Below are 23,718 nucleotides of genomic sequence, written 5' to 3'. Positions count from 1 at the left end.
CGGCCGCTCGGGATCTCCCCCTCCCTCCCGGGTTTGAGAGCCTGGGAGGGAGGGGGAGACCCTGAGTGGCCGCGGCGCACGTGCTGCTTCTCCCTCTCCCTCCCTCCCTCCCAGGCTTGAGAGCCTGTGGGGAGGAGGAGGCAGGGCTGGGGATTTGGGGAAGAGGCGGAGTTGAGGCAGGGCCAGGGGTGGGGTAAGAAAAAAACAGGGGGGGGGGGGGGCAGCCAAAATTGTTTTCGCTTGGGGCGGCAAAAATCCTAGAGCCAGCCCTGGCTGCATCCAGACTAGGGTCTGCTGCCCCCGGGCTACTTCCTATCTCCCCCTCTAGAGGTATCTGCGTCTGGATGGAGTCTTCCAAGGAATCAAGCACCATGGGCTCCTCTGGGTACCCGGCGAGCGATAGGCTTGGCAGCTTCTCTGGGTACCTTGCCACAGGCAGGCTTACAGCTTCTCTGGGGTCTCGTCAGCGTCTGGCCAGTCCTTGGGTCGGCCACAAACTGCAGGAGTCTCCCTACTGGGCGCTAGGCCACAGGCGTCTGGCTTCTCTGGCAGCCGGGCCTCTAGTGAGTTCTGAGGTTGGGCTTTTGTACTTCCTGTCCTGTGCCCTGACCTCTGGGGGGGGGGGCGGGCACAAGCTTCACTGGCTCTGCCCACTCTGGCATCTGGAGGGGCTCGTCCCTCTCCGGGGCAGCAGGGAACCAGACCGCCTCGCTACAGGAACCCTTGGGCCTTTATGTTTATTAAAAATGATTCTTCCAAACAAAACAAGCCCATCCTTTGAGGCATCTCTATTTTGGAAGAATTCTATTTTAAGTACAAAAATATGGAAATAAGTCCAACGCTGACATTTGACTGGTAATAAACCAATGGGTCTCGTTAAAAATTACACAACGTTTTTCATGTGCTGCCACCAAAAAATTAGCAAATCCTTCCAATTTGGGAACTTAGGGAATTATTGTGTTTCCATTAGAAAATGGGAGGAAAAAATGTTTCTGAACTAGTTAGCACTCGCCATCACTTAAAACACTGAATCAGATTATGCGCTGACATACATGAGATAAATTCTACATTGAAATACACGTTAACTGTAATGGAGATGACAGAGTTGTATTTATGCCCCATTATATGTATTTGAAGTAGTAACTGGAATCTATGGAACAAAACAGAGGCTACATCATTTCATACAGAATAGACAATTCAGTTATCAGCTGTAATACCTACAAGCAGCAAAGGGAATAGAACTTAGCGGGCCACAGCCTGACTCCTGCTAAATTTGCTTTCACCACACCACACTGCTTTCACAGCATGAGGGGTATGTTGGAAAACGGGGAATGGCCAGGGCGTTGCTGCACTAGTGAACCCCTGGCTGTTGGAACAGCACTCTTGAATGCAGTTACTGCCTAATGTAACTTAGAGTAGCCCGAAGGTTGCTCAAAGTTCAGCTGGGGGCTGAATCAGCGCCCAAGCTATCCTATGATCAGGGATCCACATAACTTGAGCCATTTTTGAGATATCAAAAATTTTGGTTTAGACTCTACAGGGAAAATGTGTATTTGTATAATGCAAGTGACTTTTACTCAGTTTTATTCAAAAAGCACCACCGCACCCAAAAAATCATGTTGGGGCTAAGATCAAGCATGCAACATTCCAGCCAAAACAAAATTACTTTGAGAAAGTTATGAAAAAATTCAGATTGGTTAGAATGTGGGTTAGAACTCCGCAATATGAATGGTGTGGAGAAAGTGAACAGGGATGTGTTATTCACTCCTTTACATGACAGAAGAACCAGGGGTCATCCAATGAAATTAATAGGCAGTAGGTTTAAAACAAACATAAGGAAATACTTCAGACAATGCACAGTCAACCTGTAAAACTGGATTAGGGTTGCCAGCTTTGGTTGGACATAGTTCTGGAAGTTTCATTACAAAACATAATCTTTACTTAAAGATTAATCTTTTATTCCAGGACAATCCTGGAGGGTTGGCAACCCTAAACTCATTGCCAGGTAAGGTAGTAAAGTATAACTGGGTTCAAAAAAGAAGTAAATCAGTTTGTGGAGGATAGGTCCATCAATGGCTATTAGCCAAGATGATATGGGATGCCATGCACTGGGTGTCCCTAAACCTCAAAGTGCCAAAAGCATCTGGCACTGGCCAATGTCAGAGACAGGATACTGGGCTACGTGGACCTTTAGTCTGATGCAGTATGGCCATTCTTATGAATCATTTCAATGCCTTGCAGCATATAAACTGCAGTTCTGGAGCCTGATCATTCCATTAGTTGTGCATGTAAGTCACACTGAAGCCTTAGTTGTAGTGACACATCTTACAAAGCCAGACAATCCTCACCCAAGGGGAAAAGAAACATGGGAGACTACAGCTTGTTCACAGAATCAACAGTTGTCAACCATATGCATTTATTGATACATCATCCCCCCAGTGGGAGACAGATCCGTAGGATCTCAAAACCACAGCAGATGACAAGTTATGCCCTCAGCCACCTGGAACTGCAAAATTCAGAGGGAAATCCATGGAGCCAGAGACCCAGACCTCACATCACTGCTCTCCCTCTGACCACATGGTTGCTTTAGGAGATGTGTGGCAAGAGTTACTCATGCCTTCCATCCTAGCCCTTGGAACAGAAATGCTTGTACAAACTGTACTTCAGAAATCTCTGTGCACTTTGCCCAGAGTCAAAAATGGAGTTTTCAATATGAACATTAGAGACAGCAAATTAAGTAGTTCTGTAGCAAAAGAGCAAGTTTGATCAGCTCCTTCATTGTATAAAATGAATATTTCCCTACTCCCCATTAATACGGTATTTATTCATTTCCACAAAAATCGTCCTATTCCATACAGTATTGGGAGCAGGGAGTGCTGGGATTGCTTCGTGCCCTCTTCACTGCTGCCTCTGATTCTCTAGGCTTTGTGACACACACACACTGCTGGAGACTGGTAGAGCTCAGAAATTCATAAAAACATAAGAATGTAATGGCATACTGGGTCAGACCAAAGGTCCATCTAGCCCAGTATCCTATCTGCCAACAGTGGCCAATTGCCAGGTGCTCCAGAGAGAATGAACAGAACAGGTAATCATCAAGTGATCCATCCCCTGTTGTTCATTCTCAGCCTCTGGAAAACAGAGGCTAGGGACAACATCCCTACCCATCCTGGCTAATAGCCATTGATGAACCTATCCTCCATGAATTTATCTAGCTCTTTTTTGAACCCTGTTATATTCTTGGCCTTCACAACATCATCTGGCAAAGAGTTCCACAGATAGACTGTGCCTTGTGTGAAGAAATACTTCCTTTTGTTTGTTTTAAACCTGCTGCCTATTAATTTCATTTGGTGACCCCTAGTTCTTGTGTTATGAGAAGGGATAAATAGCACTTCCTTATTTACTTTCTCCACACAAGTCATGATTTTAGAGACCTCAATCATATCCCTCCCACCCCCCCACCCACCCCCGTCATCTCTTTTCCAAGATGAAAAGTCCAAGTCTTATTAATCTCTCCTCATACGGAAGCCGTTCCATACCCCTAATCATTTTTGTTGCCCTTTTCTGAACCTTTTCCAATTCCAATATATCTTTTTTGAGATGGGGCAACCACATGTGCACACAGTATTCAAGATATGGGCATACCATGGATTTATATGGAGGCAAAATATGATATTTTCTGTCTTATTATCTATCCCTTTCTTAATGATTCCGAACATTCTGTTTGCTTTTTTGACTGCTGCTGCACATTGAGTCAAAAAAGTGAACAGAATGTTCTTTGAGGTATACAGCAAATGAAAGCCCTCAGGGAAGTCTGAATGTCGGAGCTTTGAAGAAATTAGAGTTTTGTTGAAACCACTCCTTTCCTGCACCAAGTTGTTGTAACTCCCAGAGCAATGGTGGGCTCATCCCTCACTAAATTACTAATTACTAAGCCAAGTTTTAGAATTCGTTTTTCAGACTGATAAGAAAAGAATAAGGCTATATCACTGAGAGATAGGAAATACACACTAGATAAAATTCATCCCCTCCTATAAAGTCAAGGTGTTATTCAAAGCCTATTGAAATCAATGCGAGTCTTTCCATTTACTTCAGTGGGCTTTCAAACTAGACCCCTAGTCACCCTGAAAGGGGATGTTACAGAGTAAAACAACTGGAGTCCAATTCAGCAGGACACATAAGGCCACGTCTAACTTTAAATGCTCTAATAAATTTGTTAGTCTCTAAGGTGCCACAAGTACTCCTGTTCTTTTTAAAATCCATGAGTAGCCCCGTTGGCTTCAATGGCACTGCTCACGTGCTTGAAGTTAGGCATGTGCTTATGTGCCTCACTGAACTGTGGCACTGGAAATAAATAAATTCATGGGGAATAAATAATACAGGGGACCCCAACACTGCAATTATTTTAGTGCTTAAATCATATGTGGACTGGTAAACACCTATATCTTTGCAATTCAATTATCTTTTGGAAGTACCATTGGAATATGGACCTTCCTATCTGTCTGATGTGGAAGTTTGTCTTGGCTCCTTTGATACTGTTCCCACATGCACCTCCATCTGTTTGCCCCTCTCCTTTTCCAATGTGGATGTATAGCTGAACGGTTGCCACACAGCCTGAACATAGTGAAGTCAATTCAGATTTACTCAGGCCAGGGCATTTAGACTTTCCCCAAAATTATATACAGCTGGAAACTCACCACCACATTGTAACAGATCTTTCACACTCCAGCACTGCTGGGGAGGTAGTACAGGGAACATACTCTCCATGAAGGTTCCACAAAGCCTGATCATTGGCCTTTGGGGACCATACAGGGGTGTTTCCCAGAAGCTTCAGAGCTGGTAGACAGGCCCTATGCTACCTCATACCCAGCCCCCAATGTATGCACCTGCCACAGGCAGGAAGTAATGTCTTTTTCTTGAGAGTTTGTCTACACGAGGCAATTGACCAGCACAGCTGCAGCAGAATAACTCTTCGACTATAGCTATTCCAGAATAACTCCCCACATGGCCAAAATATCCTGAACAAAAATAGACTTTTTCCTGGAATACTTACTCCACTTTTGAAGACGAGTAGTTATTCAAGAATAAAATTGCTTGTATTTCAGAAGAGAATGCCTGCATGGGGAGTTATTCCAGAATAGCCAATGATACAATAGAGCACCAAGCATGCTCAAGAAGAGAAAAACTAGCATTGACTTTCAGATTTCAGGTTGAGTCTGCAGTGTTGGATGTTAGAAAAGACACTTTCCACTTGCAAACTCTGCACATTTGATCAGGAATCGTTGACACAAAAGCATGTGCTGTCAATAGCTTTCAACAAGTATGTATGAAGTTAATAAGAAAACAGCACAATTTTAAAGTGTTCCTGACTAATTAAAACCTTCCACTCCCACCTCACAAAACCACAGAGGACCTAAACCTCACTCAGGGCTTGTTCAAAAAAGTATAGGGTCCCTGTAAAGCTATTTAATTTGGGGTCAGTTTGTAAGGGCCAACAGTTTGTGTAGGTCCTTCTCCCTACCTCATATAGCTATACCAGGGGTAGGCAACCTATGGCATGCATGCCAAAGGCAGCAGGCGAGCTGATTTTCGGTGGCACTCACACTGCCCGGGTCCTGGCCACCGGTCCGGGGGGCTCTGCATTTTAATTTAATTTTAAATGAAGTTTCTTAAACATTTTAAAAACCTTATTTACTTTACATACAACAATAGTTTAGTTATATATTATAGACTTCTAGAAAGAGACCTTCTAAAAACGTTAAACTGTATTACTGGCATGCAAAACCTTAAATTCGAGTGAATAAATGAAGGCTCGGCACACCACTTCTCAAAGGCTGCCGACCCCTGAGCTATACCATGCCAGATGAAAGAGGTTGTGGTAGGGAGATTTTTAGAGACAAAAATGATAGTTGCACATATCATTTTTGTCTAAAAATCGCCTCTCTAAATCCCACATGGGGAGAGTAAAGATTAAGCCTAAAATTGGGGGAAGAAAATAGGCACACAAGCCCCTAGTGGGCCCAGCTTATTCTCCATAGAGTCCTTCATCAGTACAAAGAGATTGACTCCTCACACCAATCAACACTGGATCATTGACACTGATGAACAGCCCTCTGTGTCCTTGGTGAGGCAGAATGAATGAATGGAGATATCCTATCTCCTACAACTGGAAGGGACCTTAAAAGGTCATTGAGTCCAGCCCCCTACCTTCACTAGCAGGGCCAAGTACTGATTTTGCCCCAGATCCCTAAGTTAGGGTTACCATATTTAAAAAATAAAAAAAGAGGACACTCCACGGGCCCTAGCCCCACCCCTTTCCCACCCCCAGCCCCGCCTCAACTCCACCCTTTCCCCGCCCCTTCCCCAAAGTCCCCGCCCTAACTCCCCCTCCTCCCTCCCAGCCACGCGAAAAGGGCTGCCCGAGCGCTACCGGCTTTACGGTTTGCCAAGCAGCCTCCAGACCCTGCGCCCCCGGCCGGCGCTTCCCCAGCGCAGCTGGAGCCCGGGAGGGGAAGTGCCCAGCCAGGGGCGCAGGGTCTGGAGGCTGCTTGGCAAACCATGAAGCCAGTAGCACTCGGGCTTCAGGCAGCCCCTATGCCTCCGGACCCTGCGCCCCCGGCCGGACACTTCTCCTTCCCAGCTCCAGCTGCTCTGCTCCTCCCCGGACTCAGACTTCAGCTCTGTTTAAGAGCCAAGCTGCCCGAGCCAGCGCTACCGGCTTCGGGCAGCCCCCTTGACTCCGGCCCCCAGCCGCCGGCTGGGCACTTCTCCTCCCCGGCTCCAGCTGCTCTGCTCCGGCGGCGCAGGGTCCGGAGGCACAGGGGCTGCCTGAAGCCGGTAGCGCTGGCTCGAGCAGCTTGGCTCTTAACCAGAGCCGAAGTCTGAGTCCGGGGAGGAGCAGAGCAGCCGCGGGAGAGGAAGTGCCCGGCCGGTATTTTTCCCGGACATGTTCGGCTTTTTGGCAATTCCCCCCAGACAGAAAAGCCGAAAAGCCAGACATGTCCGGGAAAAACCGGACGCATGGTAACCCTACCCTAAGTGGCCCCCTCAAGGATTGAACTCATAACCATGGGTTTAATAGGCCAATGCTCAAACCACTGAGCTATCCCACTCCTAGGCAGACACTAGTGCCCCAAAAATATTCTAGGGGGCCCCTGCCATTGCAGAGCTGGAAGCCTTGTCTGAACTAGCCTGGTCCTCAGTGAGGACTAAGCTCATAGCAAGTTTCAGATCACAGTCTTTTGTTGTTTTTAAATGCACTAGCCCAGTCTATGGTTAGAATTATTAATTATTAGTAAATAGAAAAAGCGTGCAGGAAGGGGTTCACACTCTCAGAGCTCAAACAGCTGAAGGGATTTCACTCAAAACTTTTCAGACATATAAAACAACTTCTGACATTTATAACCACACACCCCTAACAAGTGAAATATTGAGGAATATACAACCATCTGAAAAATAGGGAAGCAAAATGGATACAGTTTTGTGACCTCTGCTCTAATGTGCATCAATAGATGACCATTATAAATCAATAGCAACATTAGTAGATTTTTACATCTCTGTGTATGTGTACACACACATACATACATTATATATATACACACACACACACACACACACACATACATACACGTGCACACAGAGAAAACAGGTCCACCACAGGAAGTTTGAAAACTATTGCTTAACCATTTAGCATATTACGTCTCTATATATTTCACAATGGGTTGCTTCATTAATCATTATTTAACTATTAGTAAGCTGGAGGGAACGATTTACAGCAAGCCTAAAAAAGAAAACAGAAATGGTGAAGTCATTCTTTGAGAAAGCGGATTTAGCCATCTTTGACCTACAAGGCCAACCTTGACAGACAAGTCTGTGACCCCAGGGCTTGAAATTTTATGGTGGACAGGAGACTTTATTTAACATTCTTAAAGCTTTCTGTTTTGATTTGCTGTGAGGATTGTTGTGTATTTATGCCATGTTCATTTAAAATGTATCTTATAAGCACTCTATCTCAAGACAGATTACCACTTTAGAGTATAAGGATTTGTCTACACAGAGAAATTAATCCAGATTAAGATAGGGTGTGAATTTAAAGTATATTAAATATTCCTGATCAATGCCCTGTGTGGCCACTCTTATTCTGGAATAAAAGTGCTTTATTCCAAATTTATTCCAAATTAAGATATTTCAGAATAAGGCACTCTGATTCCAGAATAAGAGCATCCAAACAGGGAGTTGATCAAGAATAGTCATTTTGGAATAACTCTCCCTGTAGATAAAACCAAAGAGAACAGTAAATGTCCTTCCAGAATTATTCACCTTTTCCTTCCCATTGTTAAAATGCAATTTTACTTAAGTAGTAGTGTCTCTCTTTTTCTGAATAAAATATTCTGATTAAAGTAAAATATTAAAGTATTTTATCCATAGCAGTGTAAGAGATCAAAAGGTCCATTACAATGGCCTAGAACAGTGGTTCTCAAACTTCTGCATTGGTGACCCCTTTCACACAGCAAGTCTGAGTGCAACCCCCCCTTATAAATTAAAAACACATTTTTAATATTAAATGCTATTATAAATGATGGAGGAGAAGTGGGGTTTGAGGGTGGAGGCTGATGGCTCTCAACCCTGCATGTAATAACCTTGTGACCCCCTGAGGGGTCACGACCCCCAGTTTGAGAACGCCTAGCCTAGAATATACATTTTTTTGTAGGTCACCAGTAGTTTTATCAAGAGGTAGAAGCAGCAATAAACCAAGTTTAGTACACAATACGTCAGGGTCACAGATAAACAGTGCAGAATGGAACTCACAGCAAAAAAAGGGGGGGAGTAGGTGTGGAGAGGGTGTTCCTAAATGTCTGCAGCTAGCAACAATTCTAAATGCTCCCATATATATTTTTTTATTTTTATGCCATCTTTCCCAGGGCCACAAAGCAATCACAAAGTTTAGACATTGTTGTGATTTGTTTTCCAGCACTTGTTAGTGTTAGACATGTCAACTTAGAGACTGATACCTCACAGGCTGTACATATAGGATGAGATTTTGTTAACATAAATAAATCGATATTTACAAATAATTGTTAGTGCCTCCTCCATCAATACACATTTAAACTTTCACCCTGGCTCAAAAGCACAGAGGTAACTTTCACAGTTTAGGTTTCCTTCTCTGGTAGTGTAGTTGCTCTTGGAATTGGTCCCTAGCAATGATTTGCGGGGAGAAAGAAAATAAAGCCATCCTGCTACAAACTATAGGAAAGAAAATTTCTCTGATAAGGGGATTAGTCCCAGCCTGAAGGATTAGGAATCATGGGATCAGCAACCCACTGAGTTACATGATCACGTGGAAACACATTAAAGTATCCTTATGTTTTAAAAGTTTTCCTTCATGCTCACGATCTGACACACTCCTTTCTGGGTTCAGTTTTGTTTTAATATGGCAAAACAAGTATTTTTAGTATTAAAAAATCACTTGTACTGCTTCCTCGTTTCAAGTTGTAACAAGTACACTTTAAAACTAGATCAAAATGATCACATCTGTTAACTCCCCCCTCTGGCTAAGCTAATTTTTTCCCTTGGTAACCTGACAAAATAAGTAGCAGTTTAAAACAAAATTAAGAAAAACAGACCAAGAATTAGTTGTATTGCTTACAGTTTCAATGCTACATCAGACCCCTCTGGGCTTGAACATCCCTCTTGCTTTCTAGGCAGGATCCTTTTTTTCATTGCTTGGATAGAGAAGTTTTCATTCGTAATAAATGGGTGGAGCTGAAGTGTCAGCTGATCTAGTACAGCTGTCTCTCTGTTAAGGTGGTACTGAGATGTAAGAGCACTTTGTAGTAATACTGATGAACATTGTTTGATACTTTGCATGGAGAAAAATTGCAAGGAGTGAAAGCACAGAGAATCAGACATCTCAGCACCAAGGACAAACTTTAGTGATCAACAGTATGACAGAGTTATCATATTTAACAATTACCAAGTGATAACTTCTTAATATACATATGCAAACAGCTAAAAAAAAAAACTTTGGTGATTGATGGGCATGATCTGAGGTGAAGGCCTTTCAGAAGAAAGAACAAGGAGCTGAAGTTTGTAAGACAGTCTTAAGGAAATGCTGTCAAATACAAAACAAGTGCCTCAAACTCTGGGAATACTGCCTCATTTCTTATGGAAAGAGTATTTGCAAGCGATAATTTGCAGATACTCATTTACAACAGTGTTCATCTTTATAGATCATCTACATCAGGGGTGGGCAAACTACAGCCCGCGGGCCAAATCTGGCCTGTCAGGGCTTTGGATCCAGCCCACGGGATTGCCCCCCGTGGTATCGTGGGCCCTGCGCCACTCTCAGAAGCAGCTGGCACCATGTCCCTGAGGTTCCCAGGTAGGGGGACAGAGGGCTCGTGCATTGCCCCAGCCTCCAGGCACTGCCCCCCGCAACTCCCATTGGCCAGGAACAGGGAACCATGGCCAATGGGAGCTTTGGGCGAGGTACCTGGAGGTGCAGCAAGGACAGCGCATGCGGAGCCCGCTGCCGCCGCCCCCCCAGGGCTGCAGCGCTTCCTGGAGCAGGGAGCCTGCCCTGGCCCCGGTACATGCTGCTGCCACCCTGGCATCGCTTTAAGTAAGCGGTGCCAGGGCTGGAGCCCGAACCCCTCCAGCACCGTGCCCCCCAACTCCCTGCCCTAAGCCCCCTGCCTGCACCTTGCACCCCTCCTGCACCCCAACCCCCTGCCCTGAGCCCCCTCATACACTCTGCACCCCTCCTGCACTCCAACTTCCTGCTGCACCCTGCACCTCTGTGCACCCCAACCCCTGCCCTGAGCCCCCTCTTGCACTCTGCACCCGCAATTGCACAGCACTGGAAGCTTATTTACACATAAACTTGCATTAAAATAACTAATTTGTTTTAAATCAGATCTTTTGTTACTTTATGACAAGTCTGTGTGAGGACACATTTCAAAATAAGTATCCTATTTTTATTAATATTTGTATTACCGTAGCACCTATCAGCCCTAGTTATGGACCAGGACCCTGTTGTGCTAGGCACTGTACAAACAAACCAAAAATGGCCTTTGCCCCCAAAGAGTGACATTTTTAGTAATTTATAGTATAATTTTCAAGAACAGGTAAGCAACATAAGCAGCTATGGGCAATGTCCCTTCAACTTTCAGTGTAAGTTTCTCCAAATTTACACAGCAACCTTGAGTGTTTCACCGTTTGCCAGTGTTCATGCAGGGACCTGAGTTTTCTGACCCACAGCCTAGCCACAGGCTTTGGCCTTGGATCAAGCACTCAGGAGATTTCTCAGACTTTGAGGACTGCTTCCAGACTCTCATGGCTACCGGCAACACAATTGGAAAAGACAGCTCTTGAAACCTGTCACATTAAATGAAGTGACATTTATGTGATGTCTTTATCCATGTGGCCAAATTAGAGAGACAAATAGAAATGGTGTGTAGCAGATTTAATCAGATAACAGGAAAATCTCTGGGTTTTTTGAGATACTACCCTAGAGCATTTATTACTTTCAAAAAGTAGTATTTGCTTAAAGCTCGAGTTTCAAAGCAAACGCAAAGCTCATATGCCTATTTACATATGAAAATTATTGCTGTTTTACTCAGTCAGTTTCCCATTGTCAGCTGTCCCCTGGCATGTATGCATTACAATTGGGTCTTACTAAGTAAACCACAGCACCCATCATCCAATCTCCTATAACTCCACTGGCTCCCTACTTGGTTTATAATTCAGGTTATAGTTATATCTTTAAAGAGGTGTTAAAAATATTTTTATTTTTGCAGTATCATGACCATCAAAACCTCTTATTGTCTGGAGCACTCCCAGGTGGTATAGTAGTGCCTCTACAGGCTGAAACCTGAGTGCATCATTTCTAGTCCTCTGAGTTTTCAGATGGGCTAAACACCCACAATTGGGGCCAGATTCTCAAGAGCTCAGCTCCTATTTAGGCACCAAAACAAAGAGCCAGACTTTCAAGAGTGCTCAGCCTGTTGGACATTGAGCTTTTTCCAAAAATCTAGCCAAGAGTTTGATAATGGGAGCTGCTGGATGCAGAGTATGTTTTTAAAGTCTGGCCCTTATTTAGATGCCTAAATAAGAGCTGAACTCCTTTGAAAACCTGGTCCCAAAGGGGTGAGGATAACAAAAAGAGGGTCTTAGTATTGGGGAATAAAAAGTATGACCCCACTGAGCACAGCAAACTGAAGGGTATGTTTTCTTAAGCCAAAAATTAAAAAAAAAAATGCACCCACATTCTCCATCTGAGGTGCACAGAAACGAACAAAATTAACAATATTATTAAACAACGTGCAGCAAATTAGCCACCACCTCCCTGTCACAATCAAGTTTCCCCAGTCTCGCATATCCCCAGATGTCTGTAATATGATAGAGGTGCAAGGGAACTCAAGCAGCTACCTTTGAATTAGCTTTATGTCCCATCTGGAAGGTGAAAGCCTGTAGGAATAAACGATTGTCGGTGCTCCTTGAAGAAGGGAAAGGTATAAACCCCCCCCTTAAAGAACACATCTTAGGCCTTCACTCAAAAAACAGTCACTTGACATGGATGGCCTCTCTATTCATTGCCCCATGTCCTATCTTCCCATTTTTGAGGAATATTATGAAGAAAATTGCAGCAGGACAGCTCCAGCACTAGGTATGGTTTGGGTCCCTTTGCCTCCTTCTATGTGATTTTTGGCTGCAGATGGTGCTTTTGGCTGGTGAGCTCCTTCAATAACACAGAGGAGAAGGTGGTTTTTGGCATATCCATAGACCTCAGATGGTGTTGCTTGAGTGGCTCTACTTTTTTCCCCCTGATCTGTGCCTAAAAGCTTGTCTTCGTGGACAGTGCTACAGCTGCTGCAGCACTTTAGTGAAGACGCTGCTATGCCAACAGGAGAGCTTCTCCCATCAATGTAGTTATCCATATCCTGAGAGGCAGTTGCTATCCCGTCAGCATAGCACTGTCTACACAAGGGGTTAGGTCAGTATAAATACGTCACTATGGATTTTTCATACCTCTGGGTGATGTTATTATACTGATATAGGCCTGTAATGTAGACCTGGCCTAAGATTGATATGGCAGAGCTAAGAGCCAGGCAGAGATAGAAACAGAGAACTCAGCAGTCTCAGGCTTAAACACAACACCTTGTCTGGGTATTCAGATTTACTCAGAACACAAAGTTAGTACCATTTCTGGCTATATTTCTTCTATGCAGCTTTACAGTCAGTAAACCCCAAAACAAAGTTGCAAATCAATAAACAAGGTAGTTCTTAGGATTCACCAATGCTGCCTGTCCTGGTTTTCAGCCACAACATCCGGATCTTGGTCCCCACAGGAATAACCCAGCCCTTCTCTAAAGTGCTGCATCTAAGTAGGGGGGGAAATATCAGTTGTCACCTGTCTTTGCTGCTTTGTGATGCACAAAGAAAGTCTGAGAGAGTTTTATTTCTGTTATGAAAGTTTTTCTTTTTAATGTATTAGAAATGTCAGGTCTTTTCTGCCTTACTTCTCCTACAAGACTGAAGAGCCAATAGATTTAGGTCAGGATAAACAGCAAGCTAAAGTGACCAGACTATCAAAATGACAAAGGACACCCATTATATCCCCATGCCCCAGTACAGAGCTCATTCCCCATACTCCTTGCCTCCTAAGCTCAGGCTGCCACCAGCTGATCCCCACTACTGCCATCTAGTGATGCCAGTGCTGATGGCTGAGTGCTACTTCCTATAGGTTAACTGGTGGTGCCAGTATAACCCAATGGATAGTATATGCTGTGTGTCCTGTTTTGTGCCCAATCCATATAGAGGATATGGGGCTGTTACAGCTCCCAGTTTGGGATCTTGGCTCTTTTAGTTCAAGCCATAGAGACTCATGCTTTTAACCACAGAGGTGAGGTGACAGTATTGACAAAGATGGAGATTGTCCCAGCAGGCACAAACTTTGGTGGTGATACTGGCTGTACTATTGTAGTTGCTCTCTCTGAGAGCTGAGAAGAATGGCCTCCCAGAGCCTGCAGCAGTAGTCCTGCTGGTGGGGAGGACTATGGGGAGCTGCTAAACATAACACAGATCACGTAAATGTCCCATAAGGCTCCAAATATCCGGAATGGACCACTGGAAGAGTCAGGACATCTAACCGCTTATCCAAGGAAAGGAACCTGATTGTGTGAGGAAGGGATATATTTCAGATTGTTTAGAGACCTTTGGGTTTGATTTCTCTTCTTTAACACAAATGCCTAACAAAGAGATGGAAGAAAAGAGCACTCTTTGTTAAAGATTGAAATACACACACACACACACACACACACACTCAGTTAAGGGTTGACTGAGCTCCTAATCTAAATCTCTGGGTCTCCATGAGGAAACAAGACTTGACAGACCTGATATTCCCAAGGTAAAAATACAACTTTTTCCAGGAGAAAAGCATCAGAACAAAAAAAATCCAAACCCTTTCAGTCCTTTTTATAGATCATAAAGAATAAAAAAAACAGAGACAAACCCAACACTGCATGTCTTTAGAACCACCTCTACTGAGGCCCACACACTATTTGGATATCAATTGCATAGCCTGCAGAGATCCAGTTAAATCCCCACCTCTGGGCGCATTCCCAAGTAGCAGCAGTTGTCAAAAGCACCTCTTATCATCTGCACTTGGCAGAACACATTGCATTTCTTACTTTGGGATGCAGACATCACCAGGGTTATCCCTATCTTAATCACCTGCAATTACTCTTCTTGGTATCAAACCAACTCATTGGTGGTCATCTGAGGAGCACCAGCTTCCAGCCCCACTTTGGTTTGGAACTTTTTTTCCTACTGAGTGTGCCAGCCCAGAACTCAATTTCATTACATGTTTTTTCCTCTATTCCTCGGCTTTCCAAGGGTGGGGTGGATTGCTGGGTTTGATGGGAAGATGAAAGTGGGAGATGGGAGGCTGGAATGGGATAAAAAGTTTGGGGGTGTGCAGAGGTCTCAGAAGATTCTTTACCATCTATAGGCATTGCCTTCTTCCTTAGGAGCCCTGGATTTTGTGTTTGTTTTGGGGGTGTTTTTTGTTTGTTTTTTAATGTGGTTCAGATTCTCTGGTTTGACCAAGTTGCATGTGTTGCCAAACCAAAAGACCCCTTGCTCCCTGGCAACATCCCTTATACCAGGGGCCCTGAAGGAGGGGTATCATCCCTGAAGGAGGCTGTACCAAGAGAGGCCCAGAACAGCCTTAGCAAGTATATATGGAATTGACTCACATGCTCAAAGTTACATATGTGCTTAATTTACAGTATTACTTCTTGGCCTAAATTTTGCTTCTTGTTTGTGCCTCAGAGTTCTAGTTTCCAGCTTGTTCCTCTCAGCCAGTGTGTCAGGCACCTCCTCCAACAAAGGAAAATTGAAAAGCCTGACATTTCCTGTTGGCTACTTCCCCCTTTCCCAATCTCTCTCTTGCATACATATGGCTTTTCTCACCATTCAAAAAATAGACAGCTATCATTTAGGGGTTTTGTTTTGAATGAGGGACATGATCTAGTGCAGTCGGGTCGGGATGGTTTGTTTACCTGCAGCATCCGCAGGTTCAGCTGATCGCAGCTCCCACTGGCCGCGGTTCACTGTTCCAGGCCAATGGGGGCTGCAGGAAGCAGTGTGAGCCGAGGGATGTGTTGGCCACTGCTTCCTGCAGCCCCCATTGGGATTTCCTTGACAGGCTGCATGGCAAAGGTTCCTGATCCCTGATCTAGTGAATTCTGGGAGCAGTGGGACTCCAGTATTCAAAAACTGCCCTTTTCCTAGCAGTCTGTCTTGGAAAGACCCTTCTTTTTCTATTCTTCCTCCCATCTGTTTGATGGCTTTTTCATGATTGTGGCCATCTCAGCCACGGCACTTGATGATCTGACAGATATAGACCCACCGAATGGCATGAGATTATAGATGCAGCCCTGAGAGCCAGAAGAATCACAAACAGAAAAGCCTGAGGTGCAGCAGGTCTGGTGAAACCTTCAAATGAAGAATGGAGCTAGTCTTACACAACCACATATTCCTATTGTGGTTACGCTTGACTCCCTCCTTCAATCTCTTCTGTTGTGTGCTACACCCACATTTGGTGTTGTCTTTAGCTAGATTGTAAGAGCTTCACACAATAGGGCCCTGATCTTGAGTGGTGCCTCAGATTACTAGTGTACTACAAAACAACAAGATCAAGGCCATAGGCCAGGAACATGACCACATGTGGGTACTATCACAGCACTTCTCTGTGCACTGCTTCCTTTGAGCACCATGGACTCTGACAAGCAGCAACCATCTGTCCAAGCAATGAGGAGGCGGTCATGGTAGGCAGGGATGTGATACGTCCTCTCTCTGCAGCAATGGGCCTGGATTCCTACCTCTTTCCACCTCAGATACTCTCACTATGATTTCCAACCATAGGTAAAAATACATAATTTGCCCCTAGTTTATACACTTGGCAGCAAACACCAATACTGCTGCAGCTACTAAAAATCAAAGGAAACTCCTGAACAATAGTAATTTCATGAGATATCCCTACTCCATTGTCTTCCTCTCTTATCCCTAGTGCCATATTTGCAATGTAGCTAGAAACAGAACAAGAATAGAAGCATTGGGCCACTCCAACCTACCACTTTGTAGATATAAATCAAAATCTAAGAAAAACACTGGATTACTGAAAGGGCAGTTTAGCTGCTGAGATTCTCAGTTGCCAGCTTGCCTGCTTTGGAATTCCCAACAAACAATACCATCCTCTTTAGTCTCTTTCTATTCACTTAAAGTGAGAAATGATTCAGTGACCCATAAACAAACTGCCAGCGGTGCCCATTGTCTGCAACAGCTAAATTTAGTACAGCTAATATGTTCCTGGCTCTAACTGTTATAGTTATGTATAACTCATATAATTCAGACCAACTCTTCTTGGAGTTAGAAGATCCAAGCAAGCAGTTAAGAAATGTTGATGCTCTTGGAATTGAAATTCAATGGCTGCAATATGTGGTCAGCGTGGTATTTCATGGTTTTGATGCTAGATACTGCCTGTCCTCTGTGGACATAAAGCACTATGATAATAGGCAGATGGATAGACTATGGACCCATATTTCCAATAGCCACTCCCTGGCTTCCATCTGTGCATTTATGCTGGCACATTCTGAGAGCCCTATATTTGAATGAAAGATGCTATAGATCTAGAAAGGACATAAACCTCCCTCAGCATAGCTTCTTATGTTTATTTACAAGATTTGTAGCCACTATTAACTGATGTACTTTTAAGTGCCTCCATGATACAAGACAGTCCTGACAGTTTCTTTAGTACTTTGCGTGGATTGGGCCTGGAGTGTGTAAGGCTTGGTCTACACTGGGGCGGGGGATCGATCTAGGAAACGCAACTTCAGCTACGAGAATAGCGTAGCCGAAGTCGACGTTTCCTAGATCGAACTAAGTTTACTTACTGCGGGTCCCACGCGGTGCAGGCAAGCTCCCCTGTCGACAGCGCTTCCTCCTCTCGGCGAGCAGGAGTTCTGCAGTCAACGGGGGAGCACTTCTGGGATCGATTTATCGCGTCCAGATGAGACGCGATAAATCGATCCCAGAAGATCGATCTCTACCCGCCGAATCAGGCAGGTAGTGTGGACCTAGCCTAAAAAGCCAAAGATATAATGAAAATACAACTGGCACATGAGAGATTTGAATAGGGGAAGTTACTCACTTTTGTCAGGGCCACCCAGAGGATTCAGGGGGCCTGGGGCAAAGCAATTTTGTGGGGGCCTTCCATAAAAAAAAGTTGCAATGCTATAGAATACTATATTCTCGTGGGGGCCCCTGCGGGGCCTGGGGCAAATTGCCCCACTTGCCCCCCTCCCTCTGGACGGCCCTGACTTATGTATGTGCTTGGAAAATCAGGCCCTCAGTCTCTCACCTAAAAGTGCTTTTGCAAACCTTCCTTTCTCCTCAGACTATGAAATGAGCTGACCCTCCACACCTTTACAAGTAGTTCATTACTATACTCCCTCAAACGTCTTGTGATTTCAAAATAATGTAAAAAAGCAGTCTCATGCAAAAAAGATGCTAGCACTTTCACTACACTGGGTGACTAAACTCATTTCTGGCTAACATCCCAGACCCAGTATGACCTGTCATATCTTGAAAGGAACATAAGTTAACCCCCATATTTCTTTTTTGCTCTACTCTAGAAGTAGAAACCAACCTTAAAGATGGCCCAAGTGGCCAGCTGGGGATTTTCCTATTGTGGAAAGTCAGGGTAGCTGGTTCTACATCACTCCAGGGACAGGGGACTGTTGCAAGCGGCCCTACATTAGAGCAGCCTCAACTTACAACTGTGGCTAAACTAGCCCATGGCAGCCCCATGGATCACTTGAGCAAGAAGGTACAGTCCGTTTAAAGGACTGGGGCCACAGTGTGCCTAAAATCTGAGGATTTCTCTATAATCTTAACCTAGGTTTAAAACGACCAAAACAAAATACTTTCCTGTGCAAAAACCCTTGTATATGTTACCAGTATATTGTATTTAAGTCTTTGTTTTGTTGGCCACGTACCAATTTACCAAATTAGTCACACCATGAAAATAAAGTTAAATATAATGCTTTGGTTAGCAGACGAGGGGGAAGGTTGCTGAGCTGGATTATCTCCCCTAATGGTCAGTTTTTGTAGAATTAAGCTAATTTCACTCCAAGAATTTCCATTCCACTGCTGTTCCAGTACAGACTTGCATTTCTGTTCATTACTTGATGGTTCATTAGGATTGAGGAAAATTCAGTGATTTTATAATGAGAATATTAAATACAATAAACCCGAATCTCATTTTACACTAAGGCCCCTTTACACAACTCAGTCAGTGTAAAGGGGCCTTAATGTGCAAGTAAATTATATCTACACCCACATTCAAGCCCTTTTACACTGCTAGAATGGTGCAAAAGGGTCCCACAAAGAACAGTTATAGATAGAACAAATACTGTGCATCTTTGGTCAATATTTGAATGCTAGTTTTAAAGGTATCCCGGAGTTTATTCTTCCTAATGTTAATATGCAATCCTCCTTATTTTTGTGCATATTGTATGCAAATTTTAAACATGATGCATTTCATACAACACCACACTCTTTGTTAAGTAAAAGAAAGGGAAACTAACCAGCAAAACTAAAATCAAATCATATATATTTGATATTTAAATGAAAATCATAATATTGAGGGCATGTTTTTGCCTTCCAAGCACTGCCCTGTAATGGGGGCTGTGTGGAATTGCATAGCCCACCTGCTAAACAACTGAAAATCCAAACCCTTGAAACTCAAGGCAAGACACCCCTCATATCTTAAGAGGACAAGGCACCTGCAAGTACAAGAGGAGTAGGGACTGTAATTTGTTATAATAGCAATAGCAATTGTCTGAATGTAGGGAATAGGAAGACTTCTTTCCCCATCTCCCATCCTCTAGTACTAACAGATACTGGAGGGTCTGATCTGACAAATCCTTATTCCCAGTCAGTGGAACTACTCATGCAAGTGTTTGAAAGACTGACTCCATATTTGAGAATCTTATATCCTGAAAGATCTGTGGAAAAACTTTGCATGGTCCCAGAAAACCACAGTTGGATCCATTTTGTAGAAGTGAGCTCTTCACATTAAAGGACATGGAGTTGCTCTAACATCATCAGTGTGTGATTCTACATTCCTGGAGATTTTTTACAGTTCAACTCAATAGAAATGATCTGTGCAGGATTACAGTAGCTGTCTGCACTGAACTCACAATAATAGTTTGTGAACTAAAGTGAGTGTGGTATTTTGGGGGGCAGGCAGGCATTACATTTGGGAGATTAAAAGTGTCAAAAAATGATTGTATTGTGTGGACAACCTTGTTTGCCCTTTGGAAAATTATTGCATAATAAACCTTCTCTTGACACCTTATTATTTGCATCACAGATCATTAGTTTTCTGAATACTCCATTCAGCTCTTTCAAAGCTTGTGTCACAGTTAAAGAGTAACAAAGTGCATATTCCCTCACCTTCTCCCCGGAAGGGGTGCATTTCAATTACCATGTCTTTTTAATGGACGGAAAGCATTTTCACAATATCGTTTAACTCAGAATTTAACTCTTTTCACTAGTACAAAGTATACTATGTACAGACATGCAAAGTCTCATTTTGGCTCAATTTTATTTTTAAGTCCGTTTTTAAGCATCTCCACTTTAAGAAAAAAAATATTTAAAAGTATGTTTCACTGAAGCATTTAGAATACTTAATGTTTTAAAAGAAATTCAATTGTTACATCTGTCTATATCAGCATGATTTGTTCAAAGAAGAAATGAAAATGCATACCACTTTTCAGCTGTAATCTCTTTGGTGAGTACTTTGGCTTCCTATGTTATTTTAACCCAGATTTCTGAGAATCTGGATTCTTGTTTCTCTTTCTGCTTCTACTCCCACTGAAGTCCATGGGAGTTTTGCCATTCACTTCAATGGCAGTAGGTTTGGGACATATATCAGAAACAATATTAGAAGTCTGGAAGTACCAAAAATCTGTGTTTTTCACTATTCCAGGCTGCCTATTACAGCTGACAGTATCCTTTGAAATGAGGCCTGCTGTACTACTCTACTGGGCATTCTGAAAAGGAATCATTCTATTATACAATACTATCTGAGGAAGCACCACAGCAATAGCAGCACCCTCAAATTTTAGCCAAATAGTTAGGGTATTCACCTAGGATGTAACCCCATGCTGAAGTTGATGATAAACTTCTGATTGCCAGAAGCTGGGACTGGATGACAGAGCATTGATCACTCAAATTGCCCTGTTTCTGTCCATTCCCTCTGAAGCATCTGTCGGAAGACAGAATACTGAACTAGATGGATAATTGGTCTGACCCACTATGACCATTCTTTTTTGTTTTTGTTTGTGTGTGTGTGTGCGCGCGCGCACACACCTGATAATGACTCTGTAACCTGAGGATTAGAGCACTCACCTAATAAGTGGGATACCCCAAGATCCATGGTCTCCCACCTCCAGGGATACCCTGTTCCAATGACTTTTTAAAATATTATTTGTAATCACTTCAAAAGGAGAGTCTGAGGTAGCCCACATCAGAATATCCCATAGCCTAGGGGCTAGAACACTCCGAGAGGTGGCAGATCCTCAGTTCAAATCTCTTTCCCTCCTCAGATAGAGAGGGACTTGAACCAGGGGGGTCTCCCACATCCCATATATGTACCCTAACCACTGAGCTAAAAGTTACAAGGGAGGTCTTTGTGTTCCCACCACCACCACCATTTGGTGTAAGCATGCCTTTTGGAACCTGATCCCCTAGGCAAGCTCTAATCTCTGGGCTCTGACATCCAGACACTGGGCTGCACTATGCATGCTCAGAAGCAGAAACAGACACCGTCATCTAGGAACTTCTACTGCAAAAATTTAGGCATCAAGAGAGTTTAGACACCTACAGGGTTCAGCAGCAGCTGAGCACATGTTTTGTGAAGCCCACTGGGCCTGATTCTGGGATTTAGGCATCTAAAGTGGCAGTTGGGCACCTAAGTCCTTTCGTGAATCTTGGTATCACAGCAATCTTAAGAAAACAAAGATAAAGACCTACAAGAACCTTACTGACATTATATTAACACTCCCACTGACAATTTGCCACTCAAATGAGCTGATAGACAGTCACTTTGCAAGCAGAAGTAGAGAAACATCTAGGGTAAATGATTAACACAGAAATCTACAGATTTTAAGATTCTGGAAACACATGTAGGTAACATAGGAAAAGTAAGTATTATCCCCAGTTTACAGATTCAGAAACTGAGGTTCAAGACCACCAAAGGATTCAGCTAGGTATACAACAGTCTAGTGTGTGATTTTCCTGGGTGGACAACCTGGAATCACAAACAAGTTTTAGGTGGGTTGCAGCCACTCTCCCTCACTCTCTTACACATTCATTTTAAAAAATTTCTAAGCTGTATACTTGCAGGAATAACCTCAAACCCATGAGTCGATAGAGTAATGTCTGTCAAAATCTTCAAGCAGTCTGTCACAATGACTTTACTCCTTTCATTTAATGAAGGCTGATTCTGTGGTGATGGAATTTTTCTAATATTCCATGGAAATAAACATGTTTCCCTTCGTGTTGCCATTTTGCTATTGGTTTGATTAATGGCTAGTGTCTTCAGTTATTATTTGAATTAAAATAGCAGCTAGAAGCCCCATTGTGACCAGCACCATACAAAACACGCAGTAAGAGAAATCTCCCCTGCCCCTAATAATTACAATCCAAGTAGACATGGCAAGCAAAAGATGGGAGGAGAAACAGAGGCACAGACTGGCAAAAGTGACTCACCTAAAGTCACATAGTAGCTTAATGGCAAAGCTCGGAACAGAACCCAGGTCCAACTTCCAGACTGGCACCCTAACCAATAGGGGTAAAGACTACAATAGGCAAGAAAATTATGTTTGCCCCAATGATCCAACCCTACTATTCCAAAGGAGTATGGAATGTGGTGGGTCACAAGATGATTTTCAGCCATTTAGCAGATCACAGACCAAAACAAGAATGAGAGCCATTGCTGTTGTGGATAAGGTCTGGAACAAGATTATAAAAACCCTTTGTTTGTCACTCCTCATCTTTTGTACTATTGTACTGTTTTATATGCAGATGGTCTTAGGTCACAAAATTATATCTGGATTGAGAACCCCCCAGTGTCTGGGAGGGTTTGAGATCCATATCTGAATTTCTGGTTTGTGTTCACCTCTGTTCTTACTGGATTTATTTTAAATAAAGTTTAATATACACACCATCTTCTCCAGTAAGTGCTAAATAACACAGGAGTAAGTGAAGGCACAATTTAGCCCTAGAACTATGTTAATAAATATCATTTTTATTTATTTGGCATAGGATATATATACACATACACACACATGCCTTATAATTGAGTAAGTTCCAGTGCTGGGCATTGTAATAATGAATCTACAAGCTGTATCCCTAATCTTATTGATGTTACTTGTTTGTTCTTGCATTCAGCTGATGTTAGTTTGACTTGCTGATTTTTCCCCTTGAGTTCCTCTCCCTCCCCACAAGTGGTACTTATTCTCATGGGTGGGCCAGCTAGTGATAAGACTTTCAGGGAACCGTTTATCAATTCTTATGAAATAAAAGCAGAAGTTTCCTGTCTGGAAGACAGGAAGACAAATGTTGCAAGCTTACATTCCTGTAAATACATCCCAAATCTGATAATCACTTCCCACACGAGGGTACTTTGGAAACACTCTTCAGCCTCACAGCTGTCCCTAGTGGACCAGTTATAGTTCACCATCCACTGAGAAGAGACTGGACAATAAGCTTTCCCAATAAAGTGAGACTTTCTTGAGCCAATATACCCAGAGGACGATATTTACTACTGGATGGGTACGAAACCAAAAAATGATTATTAAAAGTGATTAATGGTACAGCCAGTAGTTAAGCAGCTTGCTAAGTCTTGAAACAGCAAGACTTCTGAGCCTTCTTTACAGCTCTGCATGTTCCTGTGTTAGTCCCCTCTAATCACACCTCTCACCTCCAAAGTGCCTCCCCATGTCCAGCAACAGCATTGCAGGGGCTCTTTCAGTTCAGCTGCCCCTTTCGTTATTCTGATGCCACAACAGTCTATTGTTGTACATGACATAGCCCTCTGACCTGGTCAATGCTCAGTCCAGTCCCCCTTCCTGGTTTAGCAGAAAA

The 23,718-nt window shown here is 43.4% G+C and overlaps 1 protein-coding gene across 2 annotated transcripts in view; it reads right to left on the bottom strand.

The window, feature by feature from the left end:
• PLA2G4A (phospholipase A2 group IVA) overlaps nucleotides 1-9,736 on the bottom strand; it is a 136,695-nt gene extending 126,959 nt beyond the window's left edge. For both annotated transcript variants that reach the window (XM_054037838.1, XM_054037839.1), the window contains exon 1: nucleotides 9,647-9,736. The gene's annotated coding sequence lies outside the window, so the exon portion shown is untranslated. The remainder of the gene's footprint in view (nucleotides 1-9,646) is intronic.
• Between the last annotated feature and the right edge of the window lie 13,982 nt (nucleotides 9,737-23,718).

Source organism: Malaclemys terrapin, chromosome 8, assembly GCF_027887155.1.
Source record: "Malaclemys terrapin pileata isolate rMalTer1 chromosome 8, rMalTer1.hap1, whole genome shotgun sequence".
Lineage (NCBI taxonomy): Eukaryota > Metazoa > Chordata > Testudines > Emydidae > Malaclemys > Malaclemys terrapin.
This window is presented reverse-complemented; position numbering and strand designations above follow the sequence as displayed.